Below are 18,417 nucleotides of genomic sequence, written 5' to 3' on the forward strand. Positions count from 1 at the left end.
AATCACTGCACATTTGAAAGGTGCCAACTTTCTTCTTGACCAATAACACTAGTGACACATATGGTGAAGAGCTTGGCTATATGAATGCCATTTCCAATAAATACTTGATTTTCTTAGCTATCTTATCTCTTTCACATTTGAAGATCCTATAGGGATGTTTGTGATGGGTTTTGATTTCGGTTCTGAGGAGCCAATCGGATGATCAATTTCTCTCTTAGATGTAAGGGCTATTTGTTAACCCTCAAACAAAGGAAGGTGAAAAATCCGGAAAAGCTAAAGCAGAAGACAAAGGCCAAGGCAAAGAGAAATGAAAGACAAAGACGCACAAGGAGAAAAGTCCTAAATAAGGGAGAAAGGCGCGCAAGGAAAAGCGCAAGTCAATACTTTAGTAAAAGAGTGCAAGCGCATCATGGTTTAATTCAAGGAGCACTAGGCTCTCACCCATGAAATTTGTAAATATAGACGGGCGGTGAAAAGGAAGCTAGGAAGATAGAAGGACAATGGGAAAAAGGGCCTAGGCCACGGCCAGCCATGTAAAAAAGGGGATAAGGGGATAACCGCCCAAAAGGGATTTAGGGCTTTGTATATAAAGTTGAAAAGTGAATGAGAAGCTCATTCTTGTGTGTGGCTAAAAGTGGCTCTCCTCTTCTTCTTCTTCTTCTTGTTCTTGCTTGCTTGAGCTTGTGCTTGAGAGAGGGAGTGTGAGAGTGTGAGGGAGTGAGTGTGTGAGGGTGAGGGACCATGGAGGAGAAGCTCTCCATCTTCTCCTCTCTTCTTCTCTTCTATTTTCTTCTCTTGTCTTGCTCGCGGCAATGGAGATGTGACACAACCAACTCTTTTGCTACTCAAAATTTGAGATTTTTGGGTTGATTTGCTGCTCCTCCAGCCATCCAACATGGGAAAATACTCTCCAATAGCTCGCTTCAAAGGAGTCAGGTTTCACACTTGGCAAGCCCGCATCAAGCTCATCTTGATGAAGAAGGGCCTTTGGGGCATCACCAATGGACAAGAGAAGAAGCCCTAGGATGCTGCCCTGGCAGCTAGCTGGACAAAATCTGATGACAAAGCACAAGCCATCCTCATCAAATTTGAGTTGGATGACAGCTACATCCATCATGTGGATGCTTGTCATACGTCCCATGACACTTAGGATAAATCGGATGCTTTGTTTGGTGGACAGTCAAAGTCGTCAAAGTATGGTTTAGTGATTGCATTTTTTCAACTTGATATGAAGTCTCATACATCCCTGGCATCCTATGTGAATTACATGGAAAGTCTCCTAACCTAGCTTACATGAATAAATCTGAAAATGGATGAAGATATTTGTATTGGTGTCTTGCTAAAAAGTTTGCATCCTGATTATGACAATGTTTCAACCACTTTAATCAACATGCCAAACCCTAAATTTGTTGACATTAAAGCTTCTTTGCTAGAGGAGAAAAAGAAGATAAAGTCAAAGGAAGAACCAAGCACCTCTAAAGATGAACAAATCTTGTATGTTGGCAACACGTACAAGGGCAAGAAAGAGCAGCTTGTACGTGACTTCTACAAAAGGATTGGACACACAGAGAAATTTTGTCATGCTAGGAAGAGGTCTCAAAAGGCCTATCTTGTTGATGTTAAAGAAGAAGAAAACCATGGAACAAAGGAAGAAGAAGAAGACCACCAGGAGAAGGACAAGCCTCACCAGTCCTTCTACTCCTATTCTGATAGATGTTTTTAGCCTTGTATTGCCTAGCCCTAAATGCTTCTGACATAAACTTATAAACTCCTCATGTAGCCTTTTACTACAGCCTCTGTACACTTTGTGAGTCCCTTGTTATAGCCTTTGGATGTTTGCCATGTTTTTGGTACCCACACTTAGCCTTCTCTCTGCGACAACCTCTTGTGTTCACCATGTTTGTGGTATGCCCACACTTTGCAAGTGGTGCTCACTAAAGACTCTATACACTTTGTACTTCTGGTTTTGACTGAGGAGGGGTGTTGAGATGTTTGCAATCACACCTACTTCAATCTCTTTGGATGGATCAATGAGGGCTCATGACAAAAATCCCATAAGCATAGTAGAAGGATGTGTTGCGTAGACTTTTCTATAAAGCATTGTACTTGCTTCCTTTTTTCAATGAAATGATAGTACTCTTTTCTTTCAAGTAAAGTGTTTGTGTCATTGTCCACACACAAGATTGTGTTTATGAGTCCAAGTCTCAATCTTGAAACCTAATTCACTTGTGTGATAGTTGGTCTTGTCTTTGTCTATGTCTTCATGAGTTTGCTCTTCATCTTTCAACCTCCATAGCTTCCGCATTTCCATGTCCTAGATCCATGTTTCAACATTATGTACTATGACTTGAGTAGTCTGTGCAATTTAAACACATCCTCCATAAATTGACTAGCCACTTGAGAAGTTATATATTCTTTCTTTGTAGGAGTAATGTGTGCTGCCTTTGTGAGTGTATCCACCATAACGTAGATACTATTCCACCCTTTCTCGGTAGTAGGCAAGCCCACGATGAAGTCCATAGTAGGATGCATCCACTTGCCCTCAGAAATAGAAAATGGATGAAGTAAACCATTGGGATTTTGAATGCTATATTTATTTTAATGACATAAAATATATTTTGAAAAAAAATATTTAACATAATTTCATAAACCCTTCCAAAAGAATCTCTTTGATATTTTATCATAGGTCTTGAATGCTCCAAGATGACCACCTATGGGGAAATAATATTGGGGTTTATAAAGTTAAGCATAATGCAGATGGTTCAGTTAGCAGGTATAAGGCTAGGCTAGTTGCAAAAGGCTATGCTCAAACATATGGCATAGATTATGAAGAGACATTCAGTCCAGTTGCTAGAATGGCAATTGTTAGATGCGTGATTGCCTTGGCAGTAGCCAAAGGTTGGAATTTGCAGTAAATGGATGTTAAGAATGCCTTCTTACATGGTGAATTGCAAGAAGAAGTGTATATGGAGTAGCTAGCAGGTTATGAGGATTTAGAACATCCCACATATGTGTGCAGGTTAAAGAAGGCGCTCTATGGGCTGAAGGAAGCACCTAGAGCATGGTCTGACAAGATTGGAGAGTATGTTGTCAATATTGGATTTTGTATTTCTGATGCTGATCACTCACTTTATGTGAGAAAGGGAGATGCAGGTTTGGTCATCATAGTCATCTATGTGGATGACTTGATTATTACAGGTGACAGTGACAATGGGATTGTTGAAGTTAAGAACTTCTTGAAGAAGAAGTTTGAGATGAAGGATTTGGGTGAGCTAAGATACTTTCTTGGTATTGAGGTGATCAGATGTGATGATGGTATATGGCTATCCCAAAGGCAGTATGGCTTGGATATGTTATCTAAGTATGGTATGACAGCATGTAAGCCTCTTTCAGTACCATTAGAGAAAAATGTGAAGTTGAGTGCCAATGTTGGGGATGAGATAGAAGACCCTACTATGTTCAAGAGGATAGTAGGGAGTTTGATTTACATGACTATCACAAGACCAAACTTGAGCTATATTGTTGGCCTTGCCAATCACTTTATGCAAATGCCTAGAAAGCCTCATTTGGATGCAGTTAGATGTATATTGAGATATGTGAAGTCTACTTTACATTATGGACTTTTTTATGAGGTAGGTAAGGATTTACAGGTCTGCAGATACACAGATGCAAATTGGGCTGGTAGCATGTCACACAGAAGATCTACTAGTGGATTCATGTTTTTCCTTGGTAGTGTAGCACTTACATAGAGCAGTAAAAAGCAACCTATAGTTGCTTTATCGAGTATGGAGCCTGAGTATAGAGGTGCTCCTATGGCAGCATGTGAGGTGGCATGGTTGTAAAAGTTATTAGGTGATTTGGATGTGCAAGGAGATGGTCTAGTTGTCATTCATTGTGACAAACGAGTACCCAGTTAGCTAGGAATCTAGTCTTCCATGCTAGGACAAAACACATTGAGGTGCACTACCACTTTGTGAGAGACAAGGTACTTGCAGAAGAGATTGACTTGGTATATGTCAGGATACAAGATCAGATAGCTAACATTTTCACAAAGGCATTGGGTGCAGAGAAGCTTCAAAAGTTTCGAAGCTTACTTGGAGTTGTAGAGATAGAGTTGAGCTTTAAGGGGAGTGTTGAGATGGCAAGCTCAACATGTACGGGCATTGATGATGGACCGCCTGGATGGATGGGTCCGCACATCTACACTTAGCACATTGGTGGTCATTATGATACTCACATGGCAACTGACTTATCACTTATTATATTTAGTTTGTTAAATCTACCTACAGCTGGCAAAGATATAGCGCCAATTGATTAGTGTAGTCTGTTATGTACTATTTGACTTAGCAGGCCACAATCCTTTATGTTGTATCTTATCTATACTTTGTGGACATTGTATGGTGTGTGGAAGAAGAAGAAGAAATCAGCAAGAAAATGTTTTGGCCTCCATCTCTCTTCTTGTGTTCTTGAGTGAGCTCCTCTTGTGTATACAATGTGTGTTTGGCGCAGCAGCTCAACACTTCAAGACTATGAGATTATTTCCTTTGAAAGACAAAAGATGAATGAAAAAAAAAGGACATAAACATTTATGATCAAGAGATATTGGCTATCCTTCATATCCAATCAAAAAATGACATTATTATCTTTATGGTAGTCGGTTTAGGGAAAAGAGTGATTATCATCGGGTCCTCAAATACTTCCTTTAAGAACATCACCTATGCCCCTTTTGCTAGCATTGCATTGACTTTGAGAAGTTAGGGTATACCAAGATAGGCACTAAAGTAAAAAATTCTTTGAGTTGACTAAAAATCTAGTCAATAATGAAATCCCAAAAGAATCCCTCATTCTTTAGCCTATTTCTTAAAGGTGCTACAATTGCCACATATTGTCTAATAGACATTCGATAGAAAGGTAAAAGCCTAAGGAAACCATGGAGAGAAGTTGTATTGGTCAAGGTTGGACACTCTTTAAAACATTGCACTTTCTTTGGTTAACCTTTATGCCATTTTGACTCACAATATGGTCCAAATGCTCCACTTCCGTTTGCATGAATTAGCACTCTCTCTCCTTTACAAGTAATTTATGCACACTCAATATGTCAAATACTTATGTGCATGAGATGTTCTTTTAATGAATTGCTATAAACGAGGATGTTATTGAAGAAGAATAGCACAAATTTGAAGAGAAAAGGATATAAATCTTATTCATTAAGCTTTGAAAGCTGCTCAAGGCATTGGTCAATCTGAATGGCATAACAAGAAATGATAGGTGCCTTGATCAATCCTAAATGTTTTCTTTACTTTGCCACCCTCTCTCATTTAACACATTCGGAGGTAGCCCTATCTCAATAAAGTATTTGGCTCCCTTCAACTCATCCAACAAGTCATCAATTCTTGGAATGGGGGGATACCCATTTTTAATTATGATCTTATTTAGATTCTACTAATCACTGCACATTTGAAAGGTGCCATCTTTCTTCTTGACCAATAACACTAGTGACACATATGGTGAAGAGCTTGGCTATATGAATGCCATTTCCAATAAATACTTGATTTTCTTAGCTATCTTATCTCTTTCACATTTGAAGATCCTATAGGGATGTTTGTGATGGGTTTTGATTTCGGTTCTGAGGAGCCAATCGGATGATCAATTTCTCTCTTAGATGTAAGGGCTATTTGTTAACCCTCAAACAAAGGAAGGTGAAAAATCCGGAAAAGCTAAAGCAGAAGACAAAGGCCAAGGCAAAGAGAAATGAAAGACAAAGACGCACAAGGAGAAAAGTCCTAAATAAGGGAGAAAGGCGCGCAAGGAAAAGCGCAAGTCAATACTTTAGTAAAAGAGTGCAAGCGCATCATGGTTTAATTCAAGGAGCACTAGGCTCTCACCCATGAAATTTGTAAATATAGACGGGCGGTGAAAAGGAAGCTAGGAAGATAGAAGGACAATGGGAAAAAGGACCTAGGCCACGGCCAGCCATGTAAAAAAGGGGATAAGGGGATAACCGCCCAAAAGGGATTTAGGGTTTTGTATATAAAGTTGAAAAGTGAATGAGAAGCTCATTGTTGTGTGTGGCTAAAAGTGGCTCTCCTCTTCTTCTTCTTCTTCTTGTTCTTGCTTGCTTGAGCTTGTGCTTGAGAGAGGGAGTGTGAGAGTGTGAGGGAGTGAGTGTGTGAGGGTGAGGGACCATGGAGGAGAAGCTCTCCATCTTCTCCTCTCTTCTTCTCTTCTATTCTCTTCTCTTGTCTTGCTCGCGGCAATGGAGATTGGAGCATGGAGCTTGCTTAAATCTTGCACTTGGATCGTGGAGCTATCGGAGTGCGCGAGAGAGGAGGTAACTCGATCGGCATGAAGGTAAGCTCACTACACTCATAGATATGGATGGCACGTCGGCTATGTGAGAGGTAGCCATTAGTGCTCGGCTTGGAACGCTTGAACAATAAGCGGTCCGTGGGTCTTGGCGGTTAAGCGAAAGCTGCCACATTTTGGTTCCGATTTGCTGGGACCTATGGATTCAAGCCTTGAGCGCTTGCGTGCTTTGAATCGAGCATTGGAGTAGGGTTTTCCCTGAACCGGTACTTGAGATAGATAGGTAGGAATCGAGGGAGTTTGAAGAGGTATTCGATCTCCTTAGCAAGAAGGTTTTTGATTTGTTGTTGAATATTAGAGTAGGACCATCCATCTCCATCTCTAGTTTTGATTTTTGTTGCATTAGGTTAAGGTTAGGATAGGAAAAAAGAAGGAAAACAATAGGGTTTTCTGTTGCTGTATAACAGGCTGAAACAGGGAAATAGGGGCACAAATTCGGATTTCTAGCTGGAAGAGTATGAGGGACTAACCTCTGAGGTCACAACAGGCTCAGATGGGGCAATAAGAGGCCTAGGGAACCAGGAAATGCCACATTTGACATCCTGCCCTCTGAGAAGAGAGTGAGCTTGAGAGCCATGGAGACAGAAGAGAGAGAGAGCTGCGGGGAGATCGTCAATGTGCTGATCGATTCGAGCGCCACACCATTTTCAAGTATGCCAGGCGTTTCCCTCTATGTCTTTGCATCTAATTAGGTGGCACGACACGATTCGGTGAAGTAGACGTCAGTCTCTAGAGGCGTCGCGTGCAACTCGCGGGCCGTCGGGAACGCAGTCGGACTAGTTCGTCCGAGTCCCAAAATAGGATTGCCCTATCTCTGGAATCGGACCATCCAACTCTGAAAATTGCACTATCCTTCCGATCTGATTCCCAAAATCGGACCAGTCCAAGAATCGAACTAGTCCCAGAATTGGACCACCTTGAAAATCAGACCACCTTCGTCCGACTACTAGAATCGGACCACCCTGTCCGATCCGATTCCTAGAATTGGACCACTCAAAATCGGACGCATGTCAAAATCGAACGTCCGATTCCAAAAATCAGAAGTGACCAAAATCGGACCACTGGGCCAATCGGACCAACCCAAAATCGGATGTCCGACTCTGATAATCGGACTCCTGAAAATCGGACATCTGAGAATCGGACAGAAAACTGTTAAAATCAGACATGTGTTTAGAACACAAATTTTGACGCATCTAAACCCCAAAATTGACCCCAAAGGCGACGTAGAGCTAAAGGCACATCATAGATCCATCACTGGGTTGAAACTTAGAGCAAGTAGTTCAAAATTTGGGTATAAACGGTCCTCCAAATTGCGCATGGTGTTTACCATAATGTCCCTGCGGGCCGGGGGAGACTGCCTCCCCCAGACCCCCGCAGAGGGGCTCTGCCCCCTCCGTACCTCCCCCAAGTAAGTTGGAGGGAAAATGCGCGTCATGACAGGTCCTCTAAGTTAGGCCATAGTGTAGTAATGGCTCTACACAAGCATAGATCTTCACTTACAAAGCAGCAACCAAAAGCCCACACCCAAACAAAGACAAAAAGAGACCCTAGAACCTCAACAGGACAATCTAGCCATCAAAGGAAAAAGGGCCACACGAGAACACAAAGACATTGTGTTCAGACCACATCTAGTCAGAGCAAAATGCAACATCAAGCTAGAACAACAAGAATGACTAGGTATGACAGTCATGACGATAGATGCTCCTTGAATAGCACTGCACTGACAATCCAAGACATCAGTGGAGAATCCACATTTGGTCTTGCAGTTGGGGACTCAAGGGCATTTGTCAAAAGGCTTAAATTTACAAGCCAAGACCCGGAAGACGAAGACATAGTACCACTTGCTTATCTTAGGGTCAAACTCACCGTGAAAAGAGAGCATACTATCGATGCTTTGATTGATGAAGGAGTAGATTTTAATATCTTGACTTATGAATCATGGACCCAACTAAGCCAACCGGAGCTTGCACCGACTAATGCAACTCTTAGCCCTTACGAGGGACACCCACAAGCACTCATAGGGAAGTGCAAAATCCTTGCGACAATTGAAATTGAAAGCTTGCCTATCCTATTTCATGTTCCTCCAAATAGTGCTAGTTACGGGAAGGAAACCCTCCTTGGAAGACCCTTCAAAAGAGCGACCAAGTGTGAGGCTGACTATGTAGCTTAGAGGATACACCTGACACTATCGGGCGTGAGGATAGTCACAACCTTTAGCAAGGGTGACCTCATCAAACCTCATGGGAAAGGCAAGGAAGGTGTTGGCGTAACAGTCAAGCCTACTAACAAGAGCAAGGACTTGTTGGAAGAGTTGATACAAGCACAGGTCAAACAATGAGAACCAGTGAGTGAGGCCATGAGGGTCAAGAGACAATGCCAAGGACGGGCTTTGGACTTACAAATATCATAGAAGACCCCAAAAGAAGCCCAAGCCTTATAGACGAAGGCACCGATGGAGGGTCAGCACAACGCCGCAATGGATATCCAAAGCATTGCTACGTGCTCAAGGGTATGCGTAACCGATGGATTTGAGTACCAAAACCCCCTGCTAAACCACCTCTATCAGCTGAAGGCCACATTGCATCAAAAGCAACGAAGCACAGGAGGAAATCTAAGAGAAACTCTAGGTCTCGAGGCAAGAAACAAAACATGAGCATTCGAAAGAAAGAGCCAAGGCCTAGCATGCTTAATAAGCATAGGTCATATGTAACCATTGAGCATGCACAAAAACCATTTTTGCTCAAGGAGCTTTTGACTTCCCAAAAGGATAATGAGCACTAGAGGCAGAACGATGCTCGTGAGAAGGCTGATTGCTCAACAAAGCAAATAGCACAATCATCTAATAACCTCGAGCAAATCATTAAGCTCTGGTGCCAAGTCCACCTAAGAGCTCTAGATCTCCTACACCCTCTTTTTCCAAACGGATACAGGAAGCACTACAGCAGTCGTCAAAGGCGACTGCTCAATCCCAATCTCTATCTCCATCTAAGCTTCCAAATGTCCAAGAGGTGGGACATGACACCATCCGTAGCTCTCGGCCCAAGGATATGCTTGAGCAACCTAATGTGACTAGATGCCGATCTACACAGATGAATGCTCAAAGGGCAGCAAAAGACACGACCACTTTCGATCGCCCTAGGGACTTGACACCGTAATCCACCAAGGGTAGCCAGCCCACGGGACTAGCCGCTACTACTTCCAATCAGGGATCACAGCAGTCACAACTAAGGATATGCCAATCTCTATCTCCATCTAAGCTTCCAAATGTCCAAGAGGTGGGACATGACACCATCCGTAGCTCTCGGCCCAAGGATATGCTTGAGCAACCTAATGTGACTAGATGCCAATCTACACAGATGAATGCTCAAAGGGCAACAAAAGACACGACCACTTTCGATCGCCCTAGGGACTTGACACCATAATCTACCAAGGGTAGCCAGCCCACGGGACTAGCTGCTACTACTTCCAATCAGGGATCACAGCAGTCACAGCCCTTGGCCATGACAATGCCCCTTGTGGAATGTGTCCTTAGTAGTCTACCTGTGGAGGAGGTGTCACAGCCAACTTCCTTGACAACTCCAGCAAAGTGCCTAAAGCCTAGGATGGAGGAGTTAAACACAAGGGAATTGACTGAAGAGCTAAACTCTCCAAAAAGGGAAGCAGTTGTGCCCTCACAACCTGGCAAGGCTATTCAGCACACCACGGCTATGTCCCATAAGGACACGCTAGAGAAAGAGAATGCTAAGGCCCAAGCACATCAATGGTTGACCTGGTCCAGGGTCCTGAGTCGTTGAGAGATACACCTACACTGACCAGGAAAAATAGGAGAAAACAACGAAAACAATAGAAGTTGCAGGTGGTTGGACCCTAAGAACATTGAGACAAAGAGCGCCAGAGAGTTGAGGAATAAAGCATCGAGTCCATCCACCACTGCACCAATTGATGCCTCTCCTAATAGCGGTGAAACCTCAAACACATCCGTGTGCTCTGAAAAATCAAAGCAGTCGTTACAATGGCTGCTTGCAACACTCTATCCACCAACAATAGAACTCGCATTGACCAATTAAGAGTGGATACAACACTGTCACAACAGGATGACAAATTTACACCAGTCACATCCAAGGAGAACCATGATGCAATGACAAAGCCTTAGGAGAAACATGAAAACCCCAAGAGCATAAGAAATCCTAGCACTGGCCAAACTTGCTTGTCTAGGCCTGAGCCCCCAGCTATGCTAAAGCCCAGGCAAACTCCTAGAACCTTGCATGAGATAGCAACCAAGCAAGCCCTCGTTGAACATAGAAGTGTCACAGAGTGCTTAACTGAGTTGGATGCTAAGCTCAAAGTGTTCACACATGTCTATATCTTGGCAGACATGGGCGCATTCCCTAAAGAGCAAGTCGAAGAATACTTGCCATTTCCCTTATCTTGGGAAGAGCAAGAACATCTTGATGAGCACTATAACAGGCTCCTGTATGAATGCATGCGACTCATCTCTGACGAGGAAGCCGATGAACTGCGCTTAACTGTCACATTCAATGATGTGCTCTGCCAACCAAATCTCTTAGAGATAGAGCAACTAAAGCGACTATTAGAGGGTCGAAGTCAATTTAAACAACGTTGGTGTGAAAACCACATTGTAATTGCCGAACAAGGAGCTAAAGATCATGAGAGTCTCAGAGGAGCAATTGGCCAAATGGCGGTCTCAACGAAACCCAACCTATCTAGCACCAACTTCCCTTCGAGTGCTAACTGCCATTCGGGGTACGGACTTAGCTGAAACTAGCCAAGAGAACTCTCTGTCTGATAAGGTTCTCACTGAGGAGGAGTTACATGTTGCCAATAGACTCGGACAAGGTTCCATGCTACTCGATGTTGCAAAATATCTATCGGTATTGAGTAAGCTGTCATGAGTACTTGATGCGTGTGCCACACTCCAGTACAATCCGTAGTTCTACAATTGGCTTTTTTCCTCGTGAAGTGACATGGATTCATGGATATGTATATAAATAAACAATGACTTTTGTGACCCTGTATAGACACTATCAACACACACAAGCAATAATAGTCAAGCGCAGGGAGAAGAGTTGGGTTCAACAGGCTAAGATCCTGAGGTCCTCCTCTCATCACACATCTAGAAGTTGTGTGACCATTCCCACCTCCAGGTGGAGGGCATGCAACCCTCATTACCACCATAGGAAGCCCCGACCAACATCTCTGATGGTGTAGACAGGGTAGCATCCCTTTCTTTACACCTTTCCCCCTTTCCGGTCTATCCTTCCAAGGATGAGCCCTGCCCCACTCCATGACAACCGGTCCATGCAACTTTGCATAAGCCAAGATTTGCTAATGGCTGGAGGCCAAACGAACATCATCACAGGGGCCATCCCTCTACTACAACCACTGCATGCCTCACCTCTCCCCTCCTCGTCATATGCGCTTGATAACCCACTGTATAATCCCTTCCATGCGAATGGTTTTATCATGTATCAAGGCCTAATCCTTGGTTCGCATTTTGCAGGTCCCCCTACGTGGAAGACATGGAGCAACCAGGGCAGCTGGCTTGCAAAAACGCTCTCTGTCATCGAAGGGAACATGCAGCACAGGCTCCTCCGCTGGTGCGCTACGTGCCTACCCTTAAAAGGTATGCAAAGAAATGAGGTCCCAAGCGACACCGTCCCGGATGTAGACAGAAGAATCCCCAGGCCATGGGAGTAGAAGCTCAAAGAAGCACACAAGGTGTGGCAACACCGGTTGTGCAAGCCCCCAACAGATACTCGGGCACTAGGTGCTCAAAGGCAGAAAGGGGCAGCTCGAGACAAGGAAGAATTCGATGCATTGTTCAAAAGAATTTTGGAAATGGTTGCGGCTAGAGACTACACCATTTAGGTCCCAGCCGACATCTTCCTTGCCCAACCTCACAGGAGCTCCTCACCAGCAGAGCCTTAGTCGCCCGACCACCCGAACTCACCCCGCCTCGTGCAAATCGAGTAGCCCCTATGATATACAAGCAATGTAATAAGCCAACCTGCCATAACTTTTTGTCTTTTGATGGTTAAAGGGGCAGGTTCCCCACTTGTACACACTTCCCTTACTTATCGCTAATATATGCCACGTCTTTAACAAGCACTAGAATAGGCATCGCAATCAGCATCATAGGATTTTGAAAAATTTATATCTTGACATGATTGCATTTGTTTTGTTGTACTTGACGCATGCGACTTGCATATAGTCTCATGAAGTGACAAGTGGATGTAGGATGACACATGTCTTCGTGCAAATGTGTTCAATGCCCAAGTCACCGCAAGACCACCAACCTCACAAAGAACTGCAACAAAGCCACGCTGCCAAACATGAAAAATCACCCTTGCGAATGCCCATATCGCATGAACCAAAGCATAATCATGGGATGCGCTCTCTTCTAGGTCAAACTCTACAGTGGGCTCACGACAGTTGTTACCTCAATTGTACCAACATCACGTGTCACAAAGAGGTTTGCAGTATCTCAAGTGCATCTCCCTATCTCAACAACTGCTTCTCTAACAACAAGGCTAGGGCACAATCATCACTGTAATATCCATTTTCTGAGCCTTCGAAGCTTGACATTTCACAACCCATTGAAAGGCTGATAGCCTCAACATATTGCAATGGTTGTACTCAGGCAAGTCAAAAAAAAAAAGAGAAAGAAAGAAATAAAGAAAGAAAAAAGGCATAAGAAAAAGAAACAAAAAAGAAAACAGAAAAAGCAAAAGAAAAGAAAAGAAAAGAAAAGAAAAGAACGAAACGATAAGAAGCACCCACGATCATAGCACAACACCTAGGGGTCCTCAAATTAGGTGCGTCCAGTGACCTTGGTCAGCTGGCTCCATCCCTAGTTCCCTAGCCCCCTAGCATCACCCACAATAGTTCAGGGCACATCAAGGGCAGGACATACCTAGGGAGCTTGTCTCGCCTATGGTTAGACCTGTCACCCTAACCCATTCACACGATTCCCTCTTGCACTCTGCCTTAATACCATTGCAATCAATTGTGGTAAGCATTGCACGAATGGCCATGAAAAGTATACTGTCCTCATCACACAGGTCTAATAGCTACCATCTACTGATAGTGCAACATCCCTGTGTTCAATTATGTTACGTCGTGCAGTCACAATGCAAAGGATGTCGCATACACCTTCACGTGTACTTCTTCTCAACATGGACAACTTATCCATACATCGTTATGAGAACCCAGCCGGTGATCTTCTAACTACGTAATATCTAAGTATGCACGAGTACTCACATAATATCTGCACCACAATATATACACAGTTTGGGTCCTCAAGTACATGACAATATTCTCAGCTTGCTTAGAGTTCAACCTGTCTCCCAAACTAATTAAACTATGTCTTGTGCACGATAGAGAAGACTAGATGTGGGAGCCTTTGCTCAACCACCAAGACCCACAGACCGCTTATTGTTTCAAGCATTCCAAGCGAGCTCTAATGGCTATCTCTCTCTCACCTAGCCGACGCGTCGTCAATCCTACGAGTGTAGTGAGCTTACCTTGATGCTTGATCGAGTACCCTCCCCTCTCTTGCACTCCAGTAGCTCCACGATTCTTGATGCTAGCTCAAGCATCCTCAATCCTCCTCCATCTCCAAGCTCCATCCTCCATAGCCGTGCGCGCAAGAGAAGAGAAGAGAAGAGAAGAAGAGAAGAGGAGATGGTGAAGAGCTTCACCCTCTTGATCCCTCACTCCCACACACTTACTCCCTCACACTCTCACACTCCCTCTCTCAAAAGCACACACAAGCAATAAGGAGAGAAGAAGAGAGGAAGAAGAAGACTCCTTTTGCCACACACCAAAAGAATGAGTTTCCATTCACTTTTTGAACTTTATATACAAACCCTAAAATCCCATGGGCGGTCATCCCCTTTTTCCTTTTTTACATGGCCGGCCGTAGCCTAGGCCCTTTTTCCCATTTCCCACCATTCTAATTTATCCTATTCCCAACTAATGCGTACAATTTGCACAGGAGCGAGCCTGGCGCTCTTTTACAAGGATTCGGGAGCGCTTCCACATTTAATGGTGCGCCTTTTACTCTTTTGTTGTTTCGGGGTGAAACTGAGACTTTTTGAGGGTCGTGCCCGAACATTTAATTTTTCAGGGTCTGGTTACCGGTCAAGGCACCTTTTTTTGCTTTTATCGTGCACCTTTTTTTGCTTGAGGCTTCATGAAGATGCTCAGCATTTCTCACACAGTTGTGGCTTCCATTCTGCGGGTGACCGGCTGATTGGGGTTCCAGCTGGTGGAAAATATGTAGCATTAGAAACGCTTGATCAATAAGCAATCCCTTAGGAGGATGGTATTGGAAGGATTTATCCTGGAGAAGCCCCCCACCCCAAACTCTACCTTGACAAAGATATGCCTTGTCTTCGCATTGAAGATATGTGTCTTTGATTTGAAGATCTTTGTCTTTGAGTTGAAGGTCTTCAGTGCTGCGCTAAAGATCTTCACCTTTGCATTGGAAATCTTCAGGCTTGTGGAATCAATAAGCGGTCCGTAGATCTTGATGCATTAGGTATGCATCCTTGGAAGATGAGGTTCCAAGATCTATGCCAATGGCAGATTTATTACTAAGTACTCCTTTTGCTTGATTTGGTTAAATCATGGTAGCCATCAGTAGACAGATGGTTGGCAACATGAAGCGCATTGGTTCGTCCACTCCAATGCAGAAAAGCTCCTGAATAGCAGCAATGGTGTCATGTTCGGCACATGAAAAGAATTTTGATCATTAAAGGACGCCGTGGGTGATCTTCTTCAGCTGAGTAGCCAGTTCTTGAAACTCGAACATAACCTACAAGAAAAGTTGTGCACTCCCTAAGGGGTGTGTCTATCTCTCCGTGTAGTGCGTGGTGCCCGTGGCAGTGGAACTGGGAGGCTTGGGCAAGCCCTTGGTAATGTCCCACACTTGAGGACCCAGTTCGTGTGTCATTGGAGGTGCGGTGCAAGTCTTAGGGTGACAGGTCTGAAAGTCCTACCCTTGATGTGCCCTAAGTGTGAAGTGGGGAAGGGGCTAGGGAGAACCCTAGGTGCAGTGACTATGGTGCACAACAAGGCGAAGGGAAGTTGCAAGTGGGTCATGTGAAGTCCTCTCTCCCTTGTCTTTGCTTAGTAGTAGATTCATCCCTTGGCTTTGCTATTCTTTGGTGTTGTCTCTTCTTTCCAGTTCACCCTCTCTCTCTCTCTCTCTCTCTCTCTCTCTTTTTGGTAAATATATTGTGGAATGATAGCCAGGCCTAATTGTCTTCATCGGAATGAGGAAGGGAAGGGGGTCTGATAGATTTGCTAAAAAACTGGCAACTTTGCATGTAATCTTTCAGATTCATGCGGACATGAAGAGAAGTGGTGGAGAGGAAAGGGTGATTGCACCTAGTGAATTGGCTGTCATTCATATCTTCCAGGAGGGCTAGGCAAAAAGAGGGGAGGAGGCTAACCCTCATCATAAGACGAGCCATGGCACAATTGTCAATAGCGTTAGGGTCAAAGAAGAGGGGAGGTAGGCCACGCTCTTGTGGAGTCGGGTCTTTCTTAAGGAGTAACCTAAGTAACCTAAGATAATCACAGGTTGTTACAAAGGCGTGGTCAGGGCATGAGAAGAAATCCATAAGAAAGCGTGTCATAGAATCATCTAGGCTTTCGACGGTAAAGAGAAGGGCATGCTCGAAGGATACTACAGTGGAGTTATAAATAATAGGGAAGTCATATTGCCCGTGGAGGGTGGCATCAAAATCCACCCCTACCCTTCAAGGGTATGCCATGTAGGTAGGGTTGTTCCGCTCGAATGGCAGGGTGTTGCAAAACACCATCTAGGCGAGCATGCTGATGTCGCATACTCGCCTCCTCCACAGGGGTTGGCTTTTGTAGCCCTGTACAGTGTGTGGAACTTCAAAAACTTTGTTCTGCCAGTAATCAGCCGCTTCTGTGCCCCAAGAGGTCGGGGTTTTTTCTCGCTCTTCTAGCCACCTTTGCCCCAACCGGCCACCGACCGCAATTACCTTGTCCATCACCTTGAGCGGCAAGACCCTCCGCAGACTGTTGGGTAGGAGGAAACTAAAGGTGAATGGATCCTTTCCTTGTTCTTGTATCTCCCACAACACCAGTTCTGTGTGGAATCCCGCGAGGAGATCATCAGGGCATGGTGGGAGAGGTGCGGATGGCAGCATGGCTGATTTAGCTCTCAGCTATTTCCTGGCTTCCTCTACTAGCTTTCTGCATCTTTCCCTAGAGGCGGCTTTTCTTTCTGTAGATGGGTTCTCTTGTGGTGGCTCTTGAGATTGCCGCGAGGGGGGTTGTGGAACTACATCCTCCCTGAATCGGTTCATGTTGATTTCAAGTTCCGCTTCCTCCCCCTATCGTTCTCCCTATGCTGCTTCTTCTTCGAATCCGAGGGTGTCTATTTTCTGGGGGGTTAGGCCGGCCAGCAATAGGTATTTTCGTTGCTTATCCAAGCTTAGCCTAACCTCCGCAGGTAGGGGTGGCATCTGCAATCCAACGTGTAAGGCTCTTCGTGCTATGCCGAGCTTTCTTTGCGTCACCTCCAACGACTCTCCTTGCATTGAGTGGGTGGTGTCTAAGATGGTGTCGAGGAAGGCCTTCTATTGAGTGCCAAAGGCCACTTGGGCAGCTTCTGCCTTGCTCTCTGCGATGCTTTTCTCCTTCTCCACCAGAGCAAGGCGCCGCGCCAGGGTTTTCACCCTCTTTTCATTGTGCGCAGCCCACTCCTTTGCTCTTTTGTTCATTTCTTCCACGCTCTCTCCTTGCTTTAGGGTTAGTATCATGAGTTTCTGCTTGTGGTCTTCCAACTAGCCTCTCTTGCTCTTCTTTTTCAGAGTTTAGTTGATCTGTCAGGCGCTTGATTTCCTCTTGCTGCTCCTTTATGCCCTGTTTTCTCTCCTCATCCCTGGCATTCAGCTTAGCCACAAGTGCATCAACCTGAGCAGATTTCGTAGCGAGCTCCTAGTACTGCACTATCAGGAGCTTGTGCTCTCTTTGCATTTTCACTAGCTCCTATGTCTTGTTTTCAAGCTGCTGTCTCCAGTGCTCCTCCCTATCATCCTTAGCCTTCATTGCTTGTTTGAGATCTGCGATCTCCCTCTGCTGCATGGCTATCATCCTCATTTTATCCAGCTAGAAGGCGGCCATTGATTTCTTCTCAGCTGCCAACTCAGCCATGGCTATCTTGCGATCCTCCTTAGCTTTCTCCAATTGGGAGAGCAGCTCGGCGATGTACTCGTCGTAATTAGCTGATGGCGTCATCGTTGCGTGGATGGGTGAGGTTGAGGCTTCTACCTTCTGCCTTTTAGGCTCTTGCCTGGATTCCGCATCAGTAGCTGGCCTCTTTTGTCCTATGGCCGTGGTTTTTGTACTCTGTCCCTTGGCCCATCTCTTTGTTGATGAAGTATTGCATCCACACCACGAAGTTTGACATGTCGGCACTGGTTGGGATGCTAGGGGTGATGGTGGTGGGTTCAGCGGAAGGCACCAGGAGGGTAGGAATAGGATGAATCGGGGGCTTGCCCTTGCCCTTAGGGACTGGAGGTGGCACAAACTTTGGCACCTGTGTGTTAGACCCTGGCCCTTCTTCTCTATGCGGGCTCAGGTTCCCCAATTCATCTGCTCGGCTCTCTTGCTTGATGGACCAGCGTGTGGCTTCCGCCATGTCCTCTTCCTCCTTCCTTCGTAGCTCTTCCTCTTCCTCATCCGCCTTTCTTTTCCTTTCCTCCTCCGCTTTTCTTTGCTCTTCATTCTTTTTCCCTTTTTCTTCTTTTTCCTTTCTTTTCTTCTCCTTTGCTTCTTGTTTCGATGCCTTCTTTGCTTTCTGTAATTCTTCATTTTCCTTCTCCTTCTCCTGTCTCTTCGTCCTCTCTCTCTCCTTGGCCTCTTTTAGGGACTCTTTCTTTGCCCTTTCCAAGTCTTCTCTCTCCTTCTTTCTGCCTTCGTCATCCTTCTTCTTTCTCTGCGTTGTCTTCTTCTTGGGTTTCCTGGTTGTCTTTTTGCTTGTCTGTC

The sequence above is a fragment of the Lygodium microphyllum genome, chromosome 16, assembly GCF_053477565.2.
Source record: "Lygodium microphyllum isolate KBCC chromosome 16, Lygodium_microphyllum_v1.1.10, whole genome shotgun sequence".
In the NCBI taxonomy this organism is placed as follows: Eukaryota; Viridiplantae; Streptophyta; class Polypodiopsida; order Schizaeales; family Lygodiaceae; genus Lygodium; species Lygodium microphyllum.